The sequence below is a fragment of the Ochlerotatus camptorhynchus genome, unplaced genomic scaffold (genome assembly GCF_037179485.1).
Source record: "Ochlerotatus camptorhynchus isolate MF236.1 unplaced genomic scaffold, CSIRO-AGI_Acam_v1.1 ptg000457l, whole genome shotgun sequence".
In the NCBI taxonomy this organism is placed as follows: Eukaryota; Metazoa; Arthropoda; class Insecta; order Diptera; family Culicidae; genus Ochlerotatus; species Ochlerotatus camptorhynchus.
The window spans coordinates 3,222,423-3,232,924 of NW_027040943.1; positions in this window are offsets into that span (position 1 = coordinate 3,222,423).

Below are 10,502 nucleotides of genomic sequence, written 5' to 3' on the forward strand. Positions count from 1 at the left end.
GCTCCCTTGGTGATAACTCGAACCACAGCCTCCATTTCTTCATCATCCGTGTAGTTGCACAATTTTGCAGCGGTACTCACTCGCCGCACGAACTGCATACTATTCTCAGTAGCATTCTGAGACAGACTCATCAATTTGCCTCTCTGGGCAAGGATGTTTGTCCTGGAGCCGAAATAATCGTTTAGACGCTCCATGGCATTTGAAAATGGAGCCGTTGCCTCACAAGACATTCCCGGTCCAGATACTGTTGTAAAAAATATGTCTCGCAACTTTGGTCCTGCCTTGATCTTAAACAAACCAAACATGGTCTGTTCATCCGTTGCGTTGACTATTTTGATCGATGAATGGAAAATATCTTTCCAGTAATCAAACGCTCGCTTATCGATTTCGCCTTCTCCATCCAAGGGGGTACATTCCGGTATGTAGATATTACTGAGCGTCCAATTACTCAACGTTGTCACCAGTAAAGACTCGTTTCGTGTGGCACCGAAATCCTCCCTCATTGTACTAGAGCTTGGGGGCTGAGTTTCGGCACTAAACATTGGATCGTCTGCCAGCTGAACTGAACGTTCCCGTAAGCTGTTGTTTTTCTCCAAAGCGGCCATAAGCTCTTCCATAAGCTGCGTCTTTCGTTGTTTTCTATAAAAGAAATCAAAAAGGAATATGATTCCTTGTTGAGCGTTTTTGCTTCGTTTTTATTTTATTTATTTTTTTATCTCAATATCTTCAACTATCTGATTCCTCACAACACAAATCAAAACATTGTATCACCACTCAAACTTCGCAGAAAATAAATTTAACATGGCATACTTTTTTTTTTTTTTTAATTGAGTTTCGTCTATCTCCACCGAATCTCGAATGATTGAGTTTGTAAGAATTCCGTCTATTTCCACCGGAATCTATTTAAATTTAATTCCGTTCATTGGATCTGTCTATTTCCACCAGATTCCATACTCCGTCTATTTCCACCGGAGTCTCATTTTTATAATAACTGGCTTTTTTATGCTTAATTTATATCCACAGCTTCGTCTTTCTCCACCGAAGCTCGGATGAGTGAATTAGTAAATATTCCGTCTATTTCCATCGGAATCTACTTAATTTTAATTTTGATTGTTGGATCTCTGTCTACTTCCACCAGAGTCCATACTCCGTCTATTTCCACCGGAGTTTTCAAAATTATTGTTCGTTTATGCTTCGTCTATATCCACCAAAGCATAAATATACACAAATCTTTACAAAAAAAATCCGTTTCATTAAACACACTTTATGAACTACATACACTTCTGTTCTTTTCATACTTACATCTTGGGAGGCACAACTGCGCCATTGTCGTGAACCGGGGGTAACGGCTTCACGAATCTGCCGGGTTGCTGCTCGTCAGCTGAAATGAGGGTCGGAATTCTCTTCGGCCCTCGCTGATGCATGCGGTCAATCGCACTGGCAAGAGCGGTCCGCTGCCGTTGTTCTGCTTCTGCTGCTGCTTCCATCCTTGCTGATACTGTTGTTGTTACTGCTGCTTGCTGCGTCATCACGAAAACGTGTCACAAGAATGAGCTTAGCGATCACAGGTACCTCGTATTTATACCCCATCTAATTTCGCCTCTATTTGCTAATCACCAATCAGGGAGCTTTCTAATTTCCCCTCTTTAGGCAGAATAGGTATTCTCCGCTTTCAGATAAGGTCGCATGGAATGCAAGGTAGAAGTTCTCAAAAAGGCTTATCGTGATAATAATTCATCATTAGCATTTATTTTTCTTTTCTTCTCTTTCTTCTTTTTTTTTTGTTTTTGTTTGTTTACACAACCAAGCTTTAAGTTGATGTGTTATTTAAAGATATTTAATTTGTTCTTGTTTATTCTAGTATATTCTACAGGTAGTTATCTTTTTATCTCCGTGATTCCTAATCTTTTATTCTCTTTTCCCTAGTTTGAAATAGTTGAGACTAGGACTCTGATGCATGGTCATTATCGATGTTATTGCTTGATTTTGTTGCGAAGGAATCCATTTTTGACTGCATAAGGGGCGTACCTTTAGAGAGTCGGATCCTTGCGATAAAGGCAAGATGTACTAAACTATGGACACGAGGTATATCACAATGGATGAAATAACTGGTTGCAGTGGATTTATGTCCCAAACGGAGGAAAACAATATTTAAAAAATGATTTTTTTGACATAGCATTGCGTCTTTTGGGAAGCAATTTCAAAAAACCAAAATCGACCGCGTCACGAAAAATGTTCAAGTTTTGACCACTTATAACTCTGTCAATAGCGGATGGAAATTAATTCTAAACAAGCCAATCGATTGGAATGTCATCTACAAATCTACTAAAATGAACACTTTATCAATTTTCAAAAGGTCACTATTGTAAATTGCACGAATGTGCAAATGTTGCTATAATAATGAAAATTATCACCGATTGACTGCGAAAAGCGCTTTCCCTAAGACATATTTAAAAATCAATTTTGTTCAGGACTCACCGCAGCAGCAGCAGCAGCAGTGCTTCCGGCGCGTGGTTCTAGATTGTTCTCCAGTACACGAAAAATGGCGGTCCATTCGCCGAAGAAAGAGGAAGAAAATGCACCGCTCCTGATCGGATTTCAGTTGCTCGTCGTGAGCCGCAGTGGGCCATCTATGCCAAGCGTGTCACCGTTCCAAACAACATACAGCTTGCTATCCTAATCTGTGTTGAACTCCTTAATAACACAGAATTATTCAACTATCACGACAAACGGTCCTTTTCAGGACCACCATAAATTTGTTAAAGAGTAATTTCTGAACACTGTTTTATCAAGGTCACTAATCGGATGTCAGTTCCCATACGTTTAAATATAACATACCATGTATTTTGACTATATGTTTAGTATTACTTCTGCGTGAAGTCAACGATTTATATAGTTGAAGATGCTAATTTAAAATAACAGACTGAAGCTGCCTAAAGGAGTCGAGATCGTAGGATTTGCGGACGACGTCGTCTTGGCGGTAGTTGGAAGAGGTGGAAATGCTGGCAACCGAGGCGATCGACAGGGTTTCCAACTGGATGCAATGAGCGAAGCTCCAGTTAGCCCACAACAAAGTGCTATTGGTCAGTAACTGTAAAGCTGTTCAGCGGGCAGAAATTACCGTCGGGGAGAACGCCATAGCATCAAAACGCGTGCTGAAGTATTTTGGAGTGATACTCGATGACTGGCTAAGCTTCAATAGCCACGTCGACTACTCATGTGAGAAGGTCGCGCGTAGACCTGTGCGCCGATCAAAATATTTTCGGCGGCGGCGTGATATGTTGTTTTCTGCCGGCGGCGGCGGCGTGGCGGCGTCACGCCGTTTGCTTTCGGCGGCGGCGGCGTGGCGGCGTTGCTCGGCGTGAGTTTATTTAAAAAAAATTAATACTTTCCAAAAAAATAATACTTTCCAAACCAATTGCACATGAACAAAAAATGCTACCCACATTTCAGTTCAGTTCAGATTACTCAACATTGCTAAAACTTAGGTCACTATGAGTAAATTTTCCGACACTTCCGAATATGGGGAAAATGTAAGAAAATTACACACAGGTTAGAAGTGTACTAGTAAACGGCGCCGGTGGTGTAGTGGTAAGCGTGATTACCTCTCACCCCAGCAGGCCTGGGTTCAATCCCAGTCGGCTCCGCCGGGATGTTCTGAGGCATAACATCTCTGATCACGCCTTCCTTCGGATGGGAAGTAAAGCCGTTGGTCCCCGGTTCATGAGTTGATGGGTCGATATGTAGGGTCCAGGTGTGGGAGCTACCTTCCTGGCACGTCGGTAGCATTGGTGCTCAGCACGGAAAACAAGATCGACGGAAAAAACAAACCAAAGGAAAAAAAAAGTGTACTAGTAGACAGACTAAAACCACAATCAGTTTTCCTCGTATTCGAGAAGTTTCCATCGGAAAAGTGTGGGGAAATTGACTTATTCTATGAGTGACCTACGTTTTCACGAATTTGAGTAACTCTTACTCAATTTTGAGCGTTTTCATTGGCCGTGCATGTGGAATTTGTTTATAAAAGTATGTCAAGTACTTGTTAAAATTGCAAGGGGTGGAATCATACGGTGTTACAAGCCTTTTGTCAAGTATAAGAAAAGTACGTTATGTAGGGGTGGATAGTATATAATAGCAATCTGTTGCAATACCTAACAGCTACTGCTTACTGCAAAACTTTATTTAGGCAAATACTGTAATTGTCATGAATGAAGATTTTTTTATCCACATTGTTAGGGTGGATGCCTGACCGACATGCAGATACGGTCAGCCCAGCTGTGTTAAAAACTCGTTCACTTGGCGTGCTGGTGGTGAGCACACACACAACCTTGCGAACCAAGGCTGCCAACCAAGGATATTTACTTAAGGGCCCTGTACACCACTGGAGGTGCAAAGGGTCAACACGAAAGACTTCCATCCTGGGCGACTGCTCGCTTTTGTCTTTACCTGGGCCCTGGTCAGATACCTATCGACTAGCTTTATTTCCTTGTTGAGGCTCCGCCGCCATGAGCCCCTGGGTCTGCCTCTGCTGCGATGTCCTGTCGGATTCCAATCCAGCGCTTGCTTTCAGATTTCGTTCCCGCCTTGTTGAAGTGTGTGGCCGACCATCCTCCACTTTCGCTCTCGAATTTCTGTTGCTATCGGCTTCAGATGACATCGAGCATGGAGCTCGGCATTCGAGATCAAGTTGTGAGGCCTCAAGGCACGAATTATATACCGCAGGCATCGGTTGATGAAGACCTGCAGCTTCTGAGTGTTCTCCGCTGATACACACCACGTCTCGCTGGCGTATAACAACACAGATTTCACGTTCGAGTTTAAAATTCGGACTTATCTGGTTTGATCTCCATACGTTTCGTAAACTCGAAAAGGCAGCCCTAGCCTTCTTGATTCGTACACCTATGTCGCTCTTGGTCCCGCCGTCCGACGCTACTTGGCTGCCAAGATATTGAAAGCTTTCGACTTTCTCCACTGTTTGCCCCGCTACCGTAAAGTTGGAAGGGTTGCCCGTGTTGACATCCAACGATTTGGTCTTGTTGACGTTGATGGTGAAACCCGCCGCAATTGCACCCACCACGATCTCGTCGATTACATTGAGGAACAGTAGCGGTGATAGTATACACTGGAGTCGCTTTTTACGCGGGTGATACGTCCCGCGTAAAAAAAACCGCGTAAATTCCGAAATCCGCGTAAAAAAAACCGCGTAAAAAAAGACCGTGTAAGAAAAAACCGCGTAAAAAGCGATATACCGCGTCAATTCTGAAATCCGCGTAAAAAAAAACCAAAATCCGCGTAAATTCCGGAATCCGCGTAAAAAAAACCGCGTAAATTCCGAAATCCGCGTAAAAAAAAACCGCATAAAAAAAACCGTGTAAAAAAAACCGCGTAAAAAGCGACTCCAGTGTACATCCTTGTATCACACCAGCGACTGCCCGGATAGGGTCAGACAAGGCTCCGTTATGCAGAACTCTGCACGTGAAAGCCTGATACTGCACTTCGATTTGGTTAACGATTTTATCCGGGACTCCCTTGCATCTCAGGGCGCCCCACAGATTCTCGTGATTGAGTCGGTCGAAATCATTTTCGTAGTCAATGAATACCAAATAAAGGGACTCTTGGAATTCATTGACCTGCTCCAGGATGATACGGAGCGTGACAATATGGTCTACACAAGATCATCAGAATTCTGCTTGCTACCGCCAGAGAGTCACGTCGATCTGCTCCTGTATCCGATTCAGGATAACTGTGCACAGAACTTTGAGAACAATACACAGTAACATGATGCCTCGTCAATTGTCGCACACAGTCAGATCCCCCTTCTTTGGGACCTTCACTAAGACGCCCTGCATCCAGTCGACCGGAAAAGACGCGGTGTCCCAGATATTACAGAATAATTGATACAACATTTGAGCTCATGGAGTCATGGAGTCATGGAGTCATGGAGCATGGAGTCAGCTTTAAGCATCTCTGCTGATATGCGATCGACCCCTGGAGCCTTGTTGGATTTCATGCAAGGATACTGCAGCTTTTTAATTTTCCAAAAGCATAGAATATCTCCACCTACAACGTTGTTTGGGTAGCGGTGCCCGTGGTGTAGTGGTAAACGTGATTGCCTCTCACCCCAGCAGGCCTGGGTTCAATCCCAGTCAGCACCGCTGGGATGTTCTGAGGCATACCATCTCTGATCACGTCTTCCTTCGCAAGGGAAGTAAAACCGTTCAGAGTGGCCAGTGAATTTTCATTTTGAAATTCCCGGTTTTTTCCCGGTTTTCCCGGTTCAAACCTTAAAAATTTCCCGGTTGTTAATTTTCAACAAATAACGAAATTGAAAGTATTTAAAAAAACACGTGCTGAAGGAAATTACCTAAAGGAAAAAAAAAGTGATATAAGAAGAAACTTTTCTTCAAAATTTGTGATTAATAACAATCTTTGTAAAAACATGATTAAAATGTGAGATTTTGAAATATTTCAAGACCACAGATTTGAAAAAAGTGGTTATAACAAATTACAGAACCATCTATAGAATCTTGCGGACATGTCCTGGATTTTTTAGTAAAATTTAAAAGAATTTAAAAATTTAAAAGATTTCAAACAAATTTTGAAAAGGACAAGTTCTGAGCAGAAATCCAGAATTATTCAGACATGAAGTCCTTAGAAATTGTTAGATGAATTTGGAGGGATTTCTGTGGAGAAGAATGCAAGTTCTAAATTAAATTGAAGGTAATTTTAGAAGATTTCAAAAGGAGTTGTGAAAAAATAACTTTAAGGAAAAATCCTACGTGATTCCGATGAGACTTGAATGGAGATCGTGACAGATAAATTTTAAAAAGAATTCCAAGGAAATTGTGATCAGAATTCAACAAGAAACAGAGTTCTAAGAGTGTTCTGGCAATAATTTGCTGAAAATTAGAAAAGAAAAGTTCGTTAAAATACTCCAAACGGTTTCTAAATAAAATTTCGAAAGATTTCTTCTGTTTTGAATAAAAAAGTTAAAATAACTGTTTGAAAAGATTTCCAAGGGAATCAAAGTCTCCGAATAGGTTCAAGGGAATTCTAAGAAGGATTTAATTTCAATTCTTAGAAGGAGTTTCAAGGAATATCCAAAAAGAATTTAACGGTAATTCTTACGTGGAGTGTTTTCTGGTTGATTGCCGTAAATTCCATGATAATTTAGAGCAGAGTTCCAAGTTAATTCTGGAATTCATACCATGAGCATTTTGAACAACGAAAAATTCAAACCTTGGAAAAGAATATTTCAGTTTCGGTTTTTACAAATATTTGTTTCCAAAGTCCAGCATCTTCAATATTTTCTTTTAAGAACATCTGAAAATGAAACGACGAAAATCAATTTGCAATATTGCTGAGTGATTATATTCTAAAAACAATAAGACGGGAAACAGAAAAAAAAATATACGGCAAATAGAGCAAGACATTCATTTGGTAAAGGATCACTCTATTTTAATGGTTTATTCTGAAATTCTGGTGTAAAAATTTGTTCCTATGGTATGGTTAATTTTTTTTTCCCGGATCTCTCGTCGAATTCCCGGGTTTTTCCGGGTTTTCCCGGTTACTTTTCAAATTCCCGGATATTTCCCGGTTTTCCCGGTTTGCTGGCCACCCTGGCCGTTGGTTTCCGGTTCAGGAGTTGATGGGTCGATAGGTAGGGTCCAGGTGTGGAAGCTGCCTCCCTGGCGTCGGTGGCATTGGTGCTCAGCATGGAAACAAGATCGACGGAAAACAAATCATTTGTATTGAGAGGTAATTGTATTGTTTTGCATTATGTTTGCTTTAAAATAAAATGCTTGATATAGTTTTTGGTTTATTAATCCCAAAGAAAAAAAAGGAAACGAAATGTTTGCCCATTTGTGTATTTTTGACTCATTTCCAAATTTTATTTATTTATGGGAATGAGAAGAAATAATAGTTCTGGCTGTGTTACTCAATTTAGAGTAGGTCTGGTTTTAATTAAATTGAGTGGTTTTTCACTCAATTTTAAGTAGCCACGAACGAGCGTGCGTTCAAGATGCATTTTACCGAAAAGATGTTACGGAATTTTCATCGGCGTGACATAAATTTATTCGGCGGCGTGAGCCATTTTACTGCGGCGGCGCGCCGGCTAAATTTCATCGGCGGCGGCGGCGTATGAAAATCGTCGGCGGCGGCGGCGTGGCGCGGCGGCGCACAGGTCTAGTCGCGCGGGCCATCAATGCGATAGCTAGAATCATGCCGAACAACTCTGGACCAAGCAGCAGCAAGAGGGGTCTTCTGGCTAGTGTATCGTCGTCGATACTGAGGTATGGAGGTCCAGCCTGGGATGCAGCGCTGAAAACGAAGAAGAACCAAAGAAAATTGAACAGTACGTTCCGCCTCATGGCCATGCGAGTCGTGAGTGCGTACAGAACAATTTCGACGGAAGCAGTATGCGTTATCGCCGGTATGATACCCATCGTCATAACCTTGGCGGAGGACACCGAATGCTATATGCGAAGAGATACCAGAGGAGTACGGACATTGGTGAGAACGGAGTCGATGGCTAAGTGGCAACAGGAGTGGGACGCAGCGGAGAACGGTAGATGGACACACAGGCTAATACCGATTCTTTAGACCTGAGTGAACAGGAAGCATGGAGAAGTCAACTTCCACTTGACTCAGTTCCTGTCTGGCCATGGCTGCTTCAGGAAGTACCTGCATTGCTTTGGACACGCAACGTCATCCCTCAGTCCAGAGCAGGGGTACCAAAAGTACCGGTTATCGACAGTATTTCGGCGGCTGTCGGCATTTTTCCCCTTTAACAGCCTTCTGAGTGAGCTATCCATGACAGCCCATAGTTAGGCTGTCATGCGACATGCAACGTTGCCGTCTTGTACTGTACGCGACAGCTTGCTATTTTTCATAATATATTATTCTTTCGTCGACGACAACCTCGGTTTCTCAATCATTACGTTCTTCGTAGGATTGACATACACTTCGTCATACTGCCGATTCGTTGCTGCTGTCGTTAAGTCGTGTTAGTCGTGTTACTCGTGCCGTGGTTCTTCGTATAACTTCTGCCAGTGGAACACCGAAGTTGATTCGGTTATTGATGAGTGCTGTCCATTGCCAAATTTTCATTCCTTTTCTCCATTCGTCAACTAAGCGCGGTCTCTAGCAGCAGATTAAGCTTGTTCTTCGGTGAGTGCGTACGGGTTTTTTTTTTTCTATACCTAATTTTCGACGAATTTATCAGCAACTTCCGAAATGGACTTGAATGAAGTTAATGAGGTTGACGCGGGTCGTGACGCGGCCAATCTGTGTGAAGCGAATCTAAGTGATGGCGGTAATGTGGGATCAGATCCGCACAGAGTTGAAAGTGGTGCGGATCGAAGTGATGTGGGAGAAAATGTCGCGCGTGAAAGTGGCGTGTATAGAAGCGCAGGTGAAGATGACACGCGTGGAAAAAAGAGGTCATTTAGAAGCATCGCGGAGGATTGTATGGAACTTGAGAACGGTTTTTTGATTTGTAAAATCGATGAACATTCCGAGTGTCGCTACAAGCAGAAGACGCAAAGGTTAGATTCTGGAAATTTTATTCGACATCTAAGGTCGGAGCATGCGCAGCTCGCACGTGCGCGCGGTTTGTTTAAGGATGAAAAAGGTCAGAGTGCTCTAATAAAAAAACGGCGAGTAGCGAAAGTTGGGATTGCGATCGATCAACAAACGGTAGTGGAAGCAGTGGTGCGGATGACGGGAGTTGAACATTTGCCCGTCAGCAAAATAGAGTCAAAAGGCTTTAAGATGTTGTTAGATCCCATTTGCGACTCGTTAGGAATGACTCTCAATTCCGCAAAAATGATCATGCACTTAAACGTATGTTCAGAGCATATTAAGAAGAAGATCAGCGAGGAAGTGAAAGCAAAACTACTGTGTTTGAAAATCGATTCAGCCTCCCGTCATGGCCGCCACGTATTAGGCATTAACGCACAGTTCTATGACGGTCAAGGAGTAGTCATCCGCACTCTCGGTATGTTTGATTATTTAAATTATTTCTTATTGCATTAAATCCGTTAGAGCCTCATTGGAAAAATGAGGATGTTCAATTTATTAGGAGCTGTTCATAAACCGTGAGTGTTGAGAGCTCGTCAACGGTCCTGAAAACATATAATCTGAAAAATGTTTTCGACAAAAAAACAACAAAAAACACTGGAAGAAGGGACGATTAGTGAAATCTTTGATTGCAAAATTTTAGTTTAACTTCTTTGATTTTTCTGGACTTCGTATAAAAGTATTCATAAATCCATGACTCATAAACCTATTAAAAATAATAAAAATTCATGTTATACAAAAAAAAATTGAACACATGATCGTTACTCCGTAAAATGGATTTCAATTCATATCGTAAATTTTTTTCTAAGATTCAATTGCTAAGAATAAATAACCAATTCTAGGTAAATCAACTACACAAATTTGAGTTCGGTTAACTGAAATACTTTTGTTGGCATCCCTCGTTCATGCGTTTTTTTCAC